The sequence below is a fragment of the Bos taurus genome, chromosome 15 (genome assembly GCF_002263795.3).
Source record: "Bos taurus isolate L1 Dominette 01449 registration number 42190680 breed Hereford chromosome 15, ARS-UCD2.0, whole genome shotgun sequence".
Lineage (NCBI taxonomy): Eukaryota > Metazoa > Chordata > Mammalia > Artiodactyla > Bovidae > Bos > Bos taurus.
The window spans coordinates 39,955,941-39,971,946 of record NC_037342.1 but is presented as its reverse complement, the minus strand read 5'-3'; the positions used below and the strand labels follow the sequence as shown (position 1 = coordinate 39,971,946).

The 16,006-nt window shown below is 45.0% G+C and overlaps 1 protein-coding gene across 9 annotated transcripts in view; it reads left to right on the top strand.

Moving 5' to 3' along the window:
* The window catches only part of TEAD1 (TEA domain transcription factor 1), a 274,482-nt gene that overhangs the window by 43,400 nt on the left and 215,076 nt on the right, over nt 1-16,006 (top strand). The window contains exon 1 of one of the 9 annotated variants that reach the window (XM_024975802.2): nt 1-16,006. This exon is cut by the window's left edge and continues 23,129 nt beyond it. The exons of the other annotated variants lie outside the window; for them this stretch is intronic. The gene's annotated coding sequence lies outside the window, so the exon portion shown is untranslated. 9 annotated transcript variants of the gene reach the window in all.

The following is a 16,006-nucleotide window of genomic DNA, read 5'->3' as shown; positions in this document are numbered from 1 at the left end:
TTTGAAGGCTTTAAGACTTCAGTGGGGGAAGTAACTGCAGATGTTGTAGAAATACCAAAAGAAAGCCTAAAGATGTGACTGAATTGCTACAATCTCATGATAAAACTTTAACAGATGAGGAGTTGCTTCTTATGAATGAGCAAAGTAGTTTCTTGAGGTGGAATCTATTCCTATGAAGATGCTGTGAAGATTGTTGAAATGATAACAAAGGATTTAGACTATTACATAAACTTAGTTGATAAAGCAGGGTTGAGAGAAAATTGACTCCAATTTTGCACGAAGTTTTACAGTGGGTAAAATGCTAACAGCATTGCAGCTACAGAGAAATCATTTGTGAAAGGGAGAGTCAATCCATGTAGCAGCCTTTCTTGTCTTATTTTAAGAAATTGCCAGAACCACCCCAACCTTTGGCAGTCACCACCCTGATCACTTGGCTGCCATCAGCAGTGAAGCAAGACCCTCCACCAGCAAAAAGATTATGACCTGGGCTTCCCTGGTGGCTCAGTGGTAAAGAATCCACCTGCCAGTGCAGGAGACAGGGGTTCGATTCTTGGTTTGGGAAGAACCCACATGCCACAGAGAAACTAAGCCCATGCATCACAAGTGCTGAGCGCACGTGCCGCCAGCTATAGAAGCCTGTGCACCCTAGAGCCTGTGCTCTGCAAGAAGAGAGGCCACCACAATGCGAAGCCCACACACCGCAACTAGAGAGTACCCCTGCTTACTGCAACTAGAGAAAAACCTGTGCAGCAATGACAACCGGGCACAGACAAAAATAAATAAATAAATAACTGAAAAAGAAAGATTACAACTTGACAAAAGCTTGGATGATGGTTAGCACTTTGTAACAAAGTATTTTGAAATTAAGGTATGTGCGTTGCTTTTAGGTATACTGCTATATTGCACACTTAATCAACTACAATATAGTATAAACATTGTTGTCGCTCAGTTGTGTCTGACTCTTTGCGACCTCATGGACTGCAGCACACCAGGCTTCCCTGTCCTTCACCATCTCCCAGAGTTTGCTCAAACTCATGTCCATTGAGTCGGTGATGCCATCCAATTATTTCATCCTCAGTCATCCGCTTCTCGTCCTACCTTCAATCTTTCCCAGCAGTAAGGTCTTCTCTAATGAGTTGGCTCTTTGAATCAAGTGGCCAGAGTATTGGAGCTTCAGCATCAGTCCTTCCAAGGAATACTCAGGATTGATTTCCTTTAGGATTGACTGGTTGGATTTCCAGGGTCTTCTCGCAGACTCTTCCAGTCCAAGTAGTATAAGGATAGCTTTTATTAATATATGCACTGGGAAGCCAAAAAACTTGTGTACCTTGCTTTTAGTGTGATATTTGCTTTATTGTGGTAGCCTGGAACAGAACCCTCAATATCAAGATATAACTGTAGTTTATAGTGACCATAGGCAACAGTATCAGGAGTAATTTGGGGCTAATAAATAAGTAAGCAGAGGAATTGGATATGAAACACTTATATGTCTCTGTTCAAATGCTGCCTTCTACATATAGATGTGTGTGTTTGGTACTGTGTTTTTAAATGGGAAGATCAGGTTAGGTTTGACTTTCTGTCACCAGATGGAGTCTAGCTGTACCTGAAACACGGGTTAGGAGGCAGGGCCTTTCATTCCTGAGTGTCCTGACTGATGGGGGTCTTGTGTTTTATGGATATAAGATGTGCTGGGTGAGGAAAACAATGGAATTACGCTTCCCACAGAAATCACTCCTGGACTGAGAATCGAGTTTGCACGTGTGCCCTGTAGCATTCGTTCCTGCTGAGTGCTAGGAGATGGGTGGTTATTAGGTTATGTCAAAGTGGTGTTTGCCTTAATACACGATCCTCCTGCAGTAACTCAATAAGGGGAGGTGGAAGGGGGGCAGGGATAGAATGTGGTGACCTGCATGTTTCTGAAACACGGCGCATCTGGAAGTCAAGGAAGCTTCGTGTGGTGATATCAGGGAGTTCTTGGGGACCTGCACCCAGACCTGTGGCAGGTTTGAATTCACGAACGCTGGCATCTCGTGTGAGGCAGGATAGCTTAATGGTCAAAAGAACAGCAACTGGGCCCAGACTGCCTGGCTCCTGGCTCCTGGCTCCCAGCCCACCAGTTTCGAGCCTTTTGCCTTTGGGCAAATTACTTAACCTTGCTGTTTACTGAATAGTACAATAGGGGCATTAATAGTTCCTACCTCATAGACCTGTTGTAAGAGTAAAAATGACTTAATGTACGTGAAGCGCTTAAGATTGTGCCTGGCCCGTGCATCCTTATTGAGATAAAAGTATGAAGAAGTGGCTTTCTTTTCCTTTGACCTCATGCTGTGAAGTCTGGAAAGTACAACTCTGGTAGGAATGGGTCAAAACAGGCTCATAACTCCACCCCCTCCTCCCACTTTCTCATACAGAGATGCATGAGCATCCCTGGGAAAGATCCTGGGTGTTCTTTGTGAGTAGTGGTCCATGGATGATGCTTGGCCCTGACATGACCCGTGGCTCACCTGCTTGAGCTGTCACTTGTTGGCTGTGGGACCTTCAACAGCTTCCTCCCCTCTTAGAGCATGAGACAGATTCGTGGGCATCTCCACAGTCCCCACAGGACTGTCTTGGGGGCATCAAAGAAGACAATGAAAGTGAATAGGCTTTGTAAGCTGCAAAGTTGCTCTTCAGAGGCAAGATGTCCTCTCGCATCCCCTTGGTCTCTCTCCCCCTCAGCCTTTGTGGGACAAGGGCTTTGAGATCATGTTTATAGAGTGACGTGGTTCTTCTGTAAGGATTTCGCTATCTCCCACTTTTTTTTTGGTGGAATTAATTGGCAAAAGTAAAATTTGAATTTGTGTGATAATAACATTTTGATTTCGTGTACTGGCATTTCTGAGTCCAATTCCAAATCCTTTTCCGTAAATTACGTTCTTGTTTTATCCCTGTAGGGTTCTCAAGCATAGGGCAAGGCTAGTTTAAAGTCAGATGTCTTTATATTTATTTCACTGTGATTCAGGCTTTTCTTTTAAAGGAGAAATTCCATAAGTTTCAATAACCAGCATCCTAATGGTATCTAAAGTATCTTCGTCTACCCTGCTTTGGGCTGAGTAGTATAAATTTTACTTACATATGCTTTACATGTAATCAGCGTATTCAATGAAGGGCAGTTCTTTAACTTTTAAGAGTTGGAGAAGTTTGCTCTGGCGTTTTCTTGCAGTGGATATCGTCCAAGAGTCTTTTGAGCAACCGCTGCTGAATTGTAGTTACTTTCTGTGACTCTCTTATAGTGACATTTCCAGGAATCAGGAAAGGGTTCATTGCCCTGGCCTGAGTCACAAGCCCCCTCCTCAGGGTCTCTACAGGAGCAGCAGCCCCTGTTTGCTCACCCCCAACAGAATAGAAGAAGAGTAGTTAGTTTGAGGAGGTGATAGAAGGTGCCTGGGGATGGGGGAGTGACTGCAAGGGCTTGCTGTAGCATGCTATGGAGGATGTCCTTGTCCCACAGTGAGGGAGGGAAGGAGAGGGTCCCGCACACATCCAGGGTAGGATACTGTCCCACAGGCTCCCCGAAACCTGAGATGCTACTGGTCAGTCAGCCTCACGCCTTGCCGGACCCCTGCACAGTTCCTGGCCACGCAGAGCGTTGCTGAACCCCTGAGATTCCATGCCATGTGCATGATTCCAGAGGGCTCTCAGTACACTGCTGTCTCTCCCCCTCCTCCTCTTCCACTTTTTTGGTCAAAAGGCCAGGCTAGGGACAAAGATGATTTTGCACCGAAAAGGACAAGCCGTGCTGAGATAAGTCTTGGCAGCCTTTTCAGAATCTGATCAGGGAGAAGCCCTGGGTTGGAGGTGTAGGTCATGATTTAAGCATCAGATAGCTTGACCAGCTCTACCAGTCTGGAGCTTTGAGCCCTGAGACTCTGTGACTTTAAAATTCTGCTTTGGGAAATGAATATTGGGGGCATGGCCTCCCAAAGGAGGGGAAGGCGGAGTGGGAGGAACATTTGCCTGGTAGCATTGTCCATAATAAAAGTTCAAACCCTTCCACTCCTCAAGGCAGGGTGTGCTGGTAAATGGAACCGGCCATGGATTCCCTAATCTGTGTCCTTCTCAAAACATGAACGAGTCCTTGAATCCCCAGAGCCGGTTGCTCCATAAATAGTTACTGAAGTGATTTGGACTATAGATTTCTTTTCTTTGGGAAGGAAGTTTGAAATCTAACTCGATCGTTTTTCTGGGGCCCTGGCAGGCCAGGTGACCTTTCAGATCCTAGCCTGTAATTGGTCCAGCTGGAGAGCCACGCCCAGCTTCTCCTCCTAAGGGAGGGGCATTTCTCTTCATATTGTGTTGTTGTTCTAATTAAATCATGGGTAATGTCTATGGCATGCTTAATTTCTAATTAGGTGACTTTATGGATCAATTTGCATTTAATGTTAAATCTAATGTGGAAATCATTAAAAAGTTTGATCCCTGGGGAGAGGAATAGATACTTATTCTGTGCCTATTAAAAATAACAAATATATGTCCTGTATTAGCAGATGAATTTTTTTTTATGTGGAATTGGAAAAAGTGGAGAATGCAGGACACATAGGTAGCGTATGTGCTTGTGCACTGGGGAAACGTCTAGTGTTCCGATTTTACGGTGCTTCCAGTTGTAATAGGTGCCATCCACTGGAACTTGACTGCGTGCCAGTCCTGTGGCAAGTCCTTTAAGGGCATTGTTTTACTTAACCCTCACAATAACTCTCTGAGGTGAGCATTAGTATTATCCCCCATTACAGATGAGGAAACTGAGGCTTGGGACATGAAGGCCTTGCAGTCAGAAGATGGTGAAGGCAGAGTTTGAATCCAGGCCAGTTTGAGTTCATAATCGATCTTGACTCTTGATTACGTGGGGACGTGCACCCATGGGTGCTTGATAACTGTAGCCAGTAGAACCCTGCAAGTGGTCTGGGTGTCACTGGCGTCTAAAGTGTTTGCAGCTGATGGGAATTTGGGGTCAGCGTAAGCGCTACTATTAGTGCATTCAGGGAGAGAGATGGGTCCTGAGGTGAGCAGCTGAGGCTCTCACAGCATCCACAGGCTAAGAGGCAGCTCCAGCAAGGGCCACTTCCTGTCCACAGCTTGGTGTGAGGTTGGCCCCGGCGCTCCCTCTGGGAAACCTCTTCAGGTTTACTCCACACCTTTGAGCGTGTGTGTACAGCGTGTTTCCTTTGGACAGTGGATCCTCTCTAGGACCTTCTTTTAGACTTTATTCATTCTCTTATTTTTCGTGTTTGACTACCTTGTATTTAGTGAAGACTGTAGAGAATGTGCTCTTGAACCCAGAGTCTCTTCCTTACTGCCTAAGTCTTTCGGTAAACCATCTAGTCCTACTTGCTAGTCTGTTGGATGTCATCTAGTCTGCTGGGTGTCTGAGGACCTGTGAGTGTGGAAGCACCCGGCCCACGTGGTGGGCATGATGTGCACTTGGTAAACAAGTTCTCCATTCCTTTCTCCTGTAGGAACTGTGTCTGTTTATGGATGAAATGACCAGATCCAGGAGCCCTCACGTTTTTTTCTGGCTCTTGCTGGTGCCTACTGTTCATTCACTCAACCACTGTTGACAAATGCACAGCATCCCAGGCCCTCTTCTAGCATCTGGGACACAGCATCACTGCGTAGGACACGGGATGCTCTGCACCCCACCCCCACATCATGGGCCTTTCTGCATGGTGCGGGCAGACAAGCAAGCAAAACAAACATTAAGTGTAGTTGGATGCAAGATATTGCCTCACCACCAGCTCGAGCAGTCATTCATGTCTCTGCTTCTTCAATAGGCGGTTTGAATACCTATTATGTTCCCAGCACTATGGTAAACACGGGCGTGTGAAACTGGATAACACTTGGGAGCCCAGGACTTCTTTCCCCTGAAAAAGAAGTGTCTGAGGAACACAGATTACCCTCTTGTGTTTTTCCATCTTAAACATTAAAAAGAAAAACATTTTCACTCTTTGACGATGAATACTCATTTGAACAAGTACAAGCTTCTAAACCTAACCTCCTCTCCAATCCAGGGGACTTTCTTATGTGTGGGGAGGTGGACATATGAGTTGGGTGTTTGGATCTGGCAGATGTTTGCAGGATTTTTAACTGTACTCTGTTGTGCTTATTCTGGCAGTCGTGTCTGACTCTTTGAGACCCTATGGACTGTAGCCTGCCAGGCTCTTCTGTCCGTGGGAATTCTCCAGACAAGGATACTGGAGTGGGTTGCCGTGCCTTCCTCGAGGGGATCTTCCCAACCCAGGGATCAAATCCAGGTCTCCCGCATTGCAAGTGGATTCTTTACCATCTGAGCCACCAGGGAAGCCCAAGAATACTGGAGTGGGTAGCCTATCCCTTCTCCAGGGAATCTTCCTGACCCAGGAATTGAACCGGGGTCTCCCGTATTGCAGGCAGATTCTTTACCAGCTGAACTACCAGGGAAGCCCAGGATTCTTAACTAGTGGTTCTCAAGTATTCCTGTGCAGAAGAATTGCCTGGGCAGCTGGTTAAATTCAGATTCAGGTGTTCCACTCCCAGATACAGATCTTCCTCGGCAGGGTTACATCCTGATATTCCTTAACTTTTACGTACTTTAGTTGTAAAGAAAAATCAGACTTCTTCTGCCGTGTAAAATTGAGAAAGTATTACAGATCTTCCTCCCCTTAGGATGAGTTATGTCATCAAACTGATAAAACCCATCCTAAATTGAAAATAGTGTAAGTTGAAATGCATTTGATACACTTAAAACCTCCTAAACATCACAGCTTAGCTTGGCCTATCTTAAATGTGCTCAGAACACTTACCTCAGCCTACAGTTGGGGAAAATCATTTAACATAAAGCCCCTTTTATAATAAGTGTTGCATGTCTCGTGTAATTGATTCAATACTGTACTGCAAGCGAAAAACAGACTGGAAGGGGAAGAAGTTCCCCCTTGTTACTGCTGTCCAGCATCACGAGATAGTATTGTACTACTTATCGTGACCTAGGGAAAAGACCAGAAGTTAAAATTTGAAGTATGGTTTTTATTGAGTGTGTGTCACGTTTGAACCTTGCAAATTTGAAAACTCTTTCAGTTGGACCATCAGTATGCCTAGTAGAATTGTCACTAATTCACCAGCTCTGGTTGGGGACCGTTTATCTGAGATTTCACCTGCTTTACAGGTGAGTTGGACACAGGCTGTTTATGAACCATACGTGGATGGTTCCACACAGTGCTGGAAGAAAGGTGAATCTCTTCATTTTATTAAGGAGGAAACTATTTCCCAGAGACAGGAGGGATCTCGAAACCAGCAGCAGCAGTTGACAGGACGGGCTGGGGCCTTGGAGCAGAATTGATATAAAATCTCATCCTGTCTGTCATTTGTAGCTTAGTACAGATTTGGGTACCTCCTCCTGCTTCTCCGAGCATCTGTTTGCTCATCAGCCTACCTCACGGGCTGAGAGATGTGATAGGAGGGACCCAGGCAAGCTTAGGATAGAGACTAGTGCTAGAAATTGTTCCATGTCCCAAATCAGCATCTTGGTTTCCCAGATTCCTGATTCATCCTTTGAATGCGAGTTGAGCAGCTGCATATGCACCCAATGATTTTTCTTTTTTCACAAGATAAAATGCTATAACCACAATAAAAAGATTGAAAAAAAGAAAAAAGTTCACCCACAAGCTCGCTATCCTCCCACAACTGTTTTCATTTTTCCTTTTAACCCTTGTCTGCATGCAGACATATTTCTGTATAGTTGTAATCATATGTAGACCCAATTTTGTATTCTGCTCTTTTCAGTAAACCTTAAGCAAATGTTTTCCAAATGGTTACATAGTCTTCAAAATGATTTTTAATGGTCTTACAATCTATCATCCCACAGGCTGAATTTATTTAACCATTCATCTATTATTGGACATTTAGACTTTTTTTCCCCCTACAGTTTTGTGCTATTATAAATAATACTTGGAGATATGGCTTCATACTTATTGTAGATTAGTTCCTTAGGGTGGATTCCCAAGAGCAGGATTTCTGGGTTAAAGGGCGCAATTTTTTTTTTTTGGCTCTCAATGGATATTTCTAAATTGCTTTCCAGAAGACTTGTGCCAGTTTACAATGCCACCAGCAAAGCAGTAAGGTACTAACTTCAACCACTTGGCCTACATTAGATAAAGTCACTTTTACAAAGGCTTGGCTCAATGATACCTCATTGTTTACTTGGTATTTCTTCAATTATGCTAAGGTTTGAATCTGGTTGAATTTATTATTACAATGCTTTTTTCTTGGCTGTGTTGGTTCTTCTGTGTACATCGCAGGCTTCTCTAGTTGTGTGTGGGCTTAGTTGCCCTGTGGCACATTGGATCTTAGTTCCCCAACCAGGGATTGAACCCATACCCGCTGTGTTGGAAGGCGGATTCTTAACCACTGAATCACAGGAAAATCCCTATCATTATCTTCTTTAGGTTTGCTTCTGCTTCTGCTAAGTCGCTTCAGTTGTATCCGGCTCTGTGCGACCCCAGAGCTGGCAGCCCACCAGGCTCCCCTGTCCCTGGGATTCTCCAGGCAAGAACACTGGGGTGGGTTGCCATTTCCTTCTCCATTGGATGAAAGTGAAAAGTGAAAGTGAAGTCGCTCAGTTGTGTCCAACTGTTAGCAACCCCGTGGACTGCAGCCCACCAGGCTCCTCCATCCATGGGATTTGCCAGGCAAGAGTACCGGAGTTGGGTGCCAGTGCCTTCTCCATCTTTAGGTTTAGTTTCTTTTTTTGTTGTTGTTATGGGCAGGACCTAGCCTTGTGAGGTCAGATTTTCTGCTTGGAATTTTTTAGATTCTTAGATTTTACAGTTCAAAAAAGAAACCAAATTCCCAGTACCTAAACCCAGAGGCCATCTGTATAATAAACACTTCGGACATATTTTGCAGTTGGATTCACTGTTTGGGATCTTAATGTCCTTGCAGGTCACTGGTTAATCGGGTGATCCTTGCAAAGGAGAGGGGCCCTTCCTCTTCTCCTTAGAGTCCACTTTGTTCTTTCCTTTTAGCATTCAGCACCCCACTTCCTGTCCCCCACCTCCCCTGTAAGCACTGTTTTTGTCCCTTTGGAGATAAAACATGAAAGGATCATCTTTTTAGTCCTGCTTCTTCAACTTTAAAATGCAGGTTGCCTAAATTATGTAGTACGGAACCAGGATAAAGAAAATCACAGCGTTGTAGCAAATTGCTTTTAACTGCACTGCAAAAGCAGTCGTCTAAGAATCGCAGGAAGGTGTATTTGAGGGTATAATCTTAGCTTGCGGTGAAGGGGAGTCTGACTTGTTTTTCAAGTCGGTCTTGAATAACTTTGTTCTTTCTGGAATGCTCACCATCCTTAGCGTGACAGAGTTTGCTTGATGGCAGACTCTTTCACTGTGATGTACATACCAGGGCCGCAGAACTGGTTTGTTTATTTGCCTGGGGTAAGTGATTGAAACTCCTCCCTTTTGCAGCAGCGCCCAGCGCGAGATGGGTGACTCTGGTCCCCCAGGTGTCCTTACAGTGGCCCCTGGGATCACACCATCCCCTCTCCAAGGACCATGAAAGGGATAAAGGACGTGTACTCCTCTCAGCAGGAGACACAGGTTTCTCAACGTGTGGACCTTGGGTAGTGCCGCCCCAAATGGGCCACTGCCTGGAGTTGGCCGAATAGCCGGACGTCTGTACGTAAGAGAATGGTCATGGCTCTATTGCAGTTTAATTTGTTAATGAAACAAGACGGAGTGCATTTTCCCCTCCCGCACACCTCCCGGGCTGTTTGAGATGAGGCACAATTAATTTATTTGTACTGTCTGTGGAGGCGTATGCCAGCTAATGTAGTGCAAGAGCTTTTATCTTTCTGTTTGTAATGAAGAGGGGCAGGCTGCTGGCACATCGACAAGGATTACTGATGACTCATTCTCAGACTGCAAAGTGCTTTCTTCTGAAATAATAAAACGCATGTACACACATACACGTACATGCAAACCTAGTTCCTGTTTGAAATGGGCAGAGTTAGTATGGGAAATTTCAGACCTCCTGAAAACATTGCAGGAGAGAGAAAGGACAGATGAAGCTCTTTGTCCAGCTCTTTGGCTTGGCCTGCCAGAGTGCAGCAGGAGATAGACACTTCGGAGATAGACACTCCCTACCTAGCTCGGATGCCTGGCTCCTTTGTGCTGTCCTCTGCGCTCCAGTAGGCAGCCTCCCCTATGGCCACCTCCCAGTGGGGCCTGGCAGACAGATGCCTGTTTACCTGGGGGGCCTGCCCTCTGGACTGCTTGCTACCTCAGATCTCTGGGCAGCACGTCTGGGGCTTGGTTTTGTGCAGCCATGAATTCCGGGCCTGTTCGATGTTTGCCCAGGAGTGGAGTGCACTGGGTTTCTTCTAGCTTTTCTCTGAGTTCCCCAGGCCTGGGCCTGGCCACTGGCAGTATTATTTGTGGACTGCTCTGTCATCTCACTTTGACATACTTCGGAAGAAGTAGTTTCTGTAATAGTTTACATTCACTTGGTCCTTTACAGTGTATAAGGCATTCTGGCCATTACAGCAACTCTGTGATCTGGTTATTTTGTTGCCCCTCTTTTATGGATAAGGAAATTGATGACCAAGTGGCTAGCAATGGCACTGAAAACCAGGACTTTGGAGTCTGAAACCTGACCTTGTGATCTTTTGATGATATTCATTCATTAAAGGCAAAAATTAACCATTTTCTATTTAAGAAATTAAAAGATACTTGCCCCTTGGAAGGAAAGCTGTAACAAACCTAGACAGCATATTAAAAAGCAGAGACATCACTTTGCCAACAAAGATATATATAGTCAAAGCTATGGTTTTTCCAGTGGTCAGGTAGGGGTGTGAGAGCTGGACCATAAAGAAGGATAAGTGCCAAAGAATGGATGCTTTCAAACTGTGATGCTGGAGCAGACTCTTGAGAGTCCCTTAGACAGCAAGGATATCAAACCAGTCAATCCTAAAGGGAATCAACCCTGAATATTCATTGGAAGGACTGTTGTTGAAGCTAAAGCTTCAATACTTTGGCCACTGATGGAAAGAGGTGACTCATTGGAAAAGACCTTGGTGCTGGGAGAGACTGAGGGCAGGAGGCGAAAGGGGAAGCAGAGAATGAAATAGGTAGCATTACCAACTCAATGGACATGAATTTGCACAAGCTCCGGGAGATAGTGGAGGACAGAAAAACCTGATATGCTGCAGTCCATGAGGTTGCAAAGAGTTGGACATGACTTAGCAACTGAAAAAGAACAGTGTAAGAAACATAAATGATTGGCTAGGGAAGCTATTCAAGAATTACATGAGAGGGACTTCCCCATCAGTCCAGTGGTTAAGACTCTTCGCTTCCATGGCAGGGGGCCTTGGTTCTATCCTTGGTTGGGGAACTAAGATCCTAAATGCTTCTAGTTGCAGCCAAAAAAAGAAAGATGTACATGAGAGAACATAGACATTTCTGTAGTTCTCTGGAATAGCAGGAAGTTTATAGGATACTTTTTGAAGACCTGAAAATAATCTGGTTTGCCCCCTTTTGTACTGGTCCAGAGAAATAACCTTTCAAGTGCAGTCTGAGTGTTCTTTCCTGTGTCAGATGGCTGGTCAAGCTGGTTGTGCAATGTGGGCTCGGGGTAAGTGCCCCATTTGGTATTTGTGACCCAGCGTGAGCAACGCAAGTTGCTCCATGGCCTTGTCGACTTTCACAGCTGAAAGGAACCATGGAGATTTTACAGAGGAGGAAACTATGGCCTAGAGAGAGAGAGATTTTGTGTTAGGAGGGATTTCATTCATTTATCCAACCATCCATCCATGCATCTGGCAAATATTTATTGAGGCAGTACTATGTTGGGAGATAAGGCTTGGGCGATGAATGAAACAGTCTTGTTTCAAGGAAGTCCAATAGTGGGTAATACAGGCAGGCACTCACAGTATGGGGTTAAGGTTTGGAGGTGTGAAGTTTTGGGGGCTCTGTTGGGGGCATAGCTACAGAGGCTTCCTTAAAGGAGTGGTGGCTACAATGAGACTTGAAGGTTGGAGCTGCAAGTCACTGAAACATGGAGAACCTATGTCAGCTGAAATCTGGGGCCTCCCCAAATTCATATCCAGCAGAAACTGGTGCCACTGAAAAGGCTTTATGTATGTCCTCTAGGTACTTAGAAACAGCAAGAGTTAGGCCCCCTGAGACTCAAGCATGTGTAAGACGTGCTCACAGTAGGTCCACCCCGTGCAGTCCATAGCCACCAGCCACAGTGCTGTTCAGCACCTAGAACTGAGTTGCTCCATCAGTGTTCAGTGGCCGCTGGACTTTGAAGACTTGGTACTAAAAAAGAAGGTGAAATACCTCATTGGCAATTTTTTTTTATATTGATTAGAGGTTGAAATAATATTTGGGTGTGCTGGGTTAATAGAAGTTACTGAAATTAATTTCACATTTCTTTTTTCCTTTTGTAATGAGGCTAGTAGGAAATGTGTGATGGCATGTGTGGCTTACCTTGTGTTTCTGTTGGGCAGCGGTGCTGGGTGGAGAGGCGCCCGGGAGAGGAAGTGGGTCGGTGATGAGAACACAGGATTTAGAAGAGATGGAAGCTGGGTCCAGAGGTACAGCCTGTGGCAAGCCTGCAGGCCCCTGCCCTTCTGTGCAATGTGACACTAACAGCCTTACAGCTGGGCCTGAGAATAAAGTCAGAGTGCCTCTGAGAAGTGCACCGTGCTATGAGCTGTGATCCTCCTGATGATAAGACAGGTTAGTGGGAAGACAGGATATCCCGTACAGTATATACTGATGTTTTAAAAGGCAGATGAGAAATTTGGCCAGTCAGAGAGTAAGAGGCTGGAGTGTGGGAAATGCGTGCAGTACACAGTGAATTACAGACTGGGGGTGGATCTGTGTGACATGCTGTGGATAAGAAAATTCCATTTCTGTTGCACTTGGCTTGCTCTGCTCCAGGAATTCCCTCATCTCTCACACTGGAGTTTGCATCCAGGCTTTTTATAGTCCTCTTTTCTTGTTTTATTTAGTCTCCAAAGGTCAATAAGACCTAATAACCGTTTCTTTATTTCTTTTTCATCTTTGGGTATTTAGTATTCTAATCCTAAAACTCAGCACTCATTAAATGCTTGATGAATGAATTGTCATCATTCTGTAAGTTTTTTTTACTGAAGACCTAATATCTATCTTCTGGGCTCCAGAGATACTGCACTGAATAGAAGGCCAGCCGCCACCCCAATGTGCTCACTGTGGGGAAGGAAACAGTTACTAGTCTAAGGTAGAGAGGACCTACAGGAGAAGTGGAAAGCTTTCCTAATTGCTAAATCTTGTAATCGGAAGGATAATTTGGTTAAAGATAGCAAAGGAGACAGCTTTGAGACAGTTGCAGCTGACCGGAGTATGCTTTCTTATAATTCCCTTTTGCACAATAAAATCCAAGAACTGAGTTTGCCTGGGATCCTACCAGCCCCTGAGGGTTTCCAGCACTGTGGCAGTATTCCATATTAGTATCATGTTTGTATGTTAATTACATTTTCTGTTGTCAGTTTACAGACCCCAAAGATGTTGCAGAATTCTTAGAGCAAACTGATAGCCCTCCCCATTGGGACTGACCTGGGCTAATTGGAAGCCTCTTGCAAGACTGGTGGGGGCAGAGACAATCTTTTAAGAGCCAAGTAGGGGCTATTTGGGGGCATGAAGTAGCTGTGACCTGGCATCGAGGTGGCAGGCGGGCAGACTGTCATTTCAGCGGGAGATAGCATCTGATACTCATCCCTTCGGGCTAGTCTTATAATAGCGGCAGATAAATAAGCTGCCTCCAGTATGTTCCCAGAATATCTCTGTCTGCAAAATGTCTTTGAGGGGATATTTGACTTGTGAGCATGTGGTTGATAAAATAAATACATTTTTAAAATGTAAACCTCTCTGTGAGAGGTTTAGTCTCTTCTGTCCCTCGGGAAAAATCAGGCCCTTCTTGAACCTCTTTTCTTTCCTCAGTGTAGAATTCCTGCCATGCTTTGTAAGAAGAAGTATTTTTGGAATGTAACACCTGCAGAAATATAAAGGGGCTGTGCCCAAACCATTGAGCTGTGGCTGTTGTGTGGGTGGGTTCTCCGAGGTTTGTGAAGAGTTATCAGCCCTGACACCTGCAAAGCATGTGAAGCGCTGGGCCAGGGTTGGAGGAGCTGGAATTCAGAGGCACTTAAATTGTTTTTAGCTGGATTTTGTGGTCAGGGAGCGGGATGGGGCCATTCTCTGTGGTATTAGAGGATCCTTACCATTCAATTACACCTGCGCGAACAGACTTGGTGCCTAGGAACATGCTTGGAGTCGTATAGGAACATAATATATGGTTGTTGAGTGAGCGAATGGCTGAATAAACGAGTGAGAGGCTGAGTCAGTCCTTTTGCTGGGCTTTGGAGAGAGAGCTTGTTGGATGAGCATACTCCTGGCCCTTGCTTCTTGAAGGTAGTCTCTACATTGGCGGCAGCAGTCTCACTTTGTTAGCATAGGAATCATCTGGGGATCTTGTGAAAATGCAGGTTCTGATTTCGTGGAGCTGGGACTTGGCTAGGCAATCAGCACTGCAACATGTTTCCATATTGATGTCAGTAGTGCTGGCCCTTAGGCTGTACTTTAAGTAGGGGTTCTGGGGTGTTGGAGCTGGAGTGCACGTCCAGTCGTGTCTAATTCTTTGTGACCCCATGGACTGTAGCCCGCCAGGCTCTTCTGTCCATGGGATTTTCCAGGGAAGAATACTGGAGCAGGTTGCCATTTCCTCCTCCAGGGGATCTTCTAGACCCAGGCATCAAACCCGTGTCCTCCTGTATTGGCAGGTGGATTCTTTGCCGCTGAGCCACCTGAGAAGCCCTAGGGGTTCTATTAAGGTTCAGTCGAATCACCAATAGTCATTTGTGAATTACCAGCAGCACTAGGGGTTGAGGATAAAGATGGAAACCTTGGTCCTTGTTTCAAGAAAATGTCTTCATGGTGAAAAATCGAGACTCAGCCTTAGAAGTTTGAGAAAAAGCAATCATTGTTATACTCTGTGGTGTCAGAAGTCAGAAGAACGTTAAAAGGAGTGGAGGACCTCTTCGTGGAGGTGATGCTTAAACACCAAGGTAGAATCATATGATCTCGGAATTAAAGCTTTCTGCTTCCAGTGGAATAGGATCCCTGTAACTGCCCATCCAGCTCCTGCATAAGCTCTCATGACAGGAATGTATTGTCTTTTGCTTGTATAGCACTTTATTGGTTATAAAAGCAGTGTCACAGGTTTTATCTTGAAATGTCAGCTTTACCTTGTGAGGTTGTATACATTTTACTGCCATTTTACCGTTGTGGAGACTGAGACTCCTGAAGATTGTGACTCGTCCACGGCTGTGTTCTTTCCAGTGCTACTGCTGGGATCTGAACCTTTGATTCCCAGTTGGATGTTCTTTGAGCTGTACTCCGTTGGCTCTGAAATGGTGAGAGAACAGAGAACTGGATCCTAAAAGCTTGAATGAGAATGTGAACTTACGTAGAGAGTGAAATAGAGGTATTATGGATTCTGCAGCATAGTTGACTTGAGCAGTGTTAAAGGATTTGGAGTGTATAGATTTAGGAGAAGCTGACCCTGTGCACCGTGGAGGCTTTCCCTGCAGTACATCCCCAGATAGTCTCAAAGCATTCTAGAGGCACAGCCTTTTTGATGGAGAACTCACCGTAGCAGTGGAACTGTTTATTTCTCTCACAGACCATTGTCTTATAGCGAGTCAAATAAGGTCTCCTAGAAACTTCACCCATTTATCCCAGTCCCCGCTTTCCTGCTTACGTTACAAACCTAATTCCTCTTCTTATATGTTAGAGCTTTTAGATAGCCCGTTTTCTTTTGAAACATTTATGAGAGTTTTTCTTTCCAGATTTACAGTGTATGTCCACTGTGAAACACTGAGAATATATGGAGAAGCAACATATAGAGAAGTAAAAAAGAGAATTGGAAACTGTCAATAACTCGCCGCTCATAC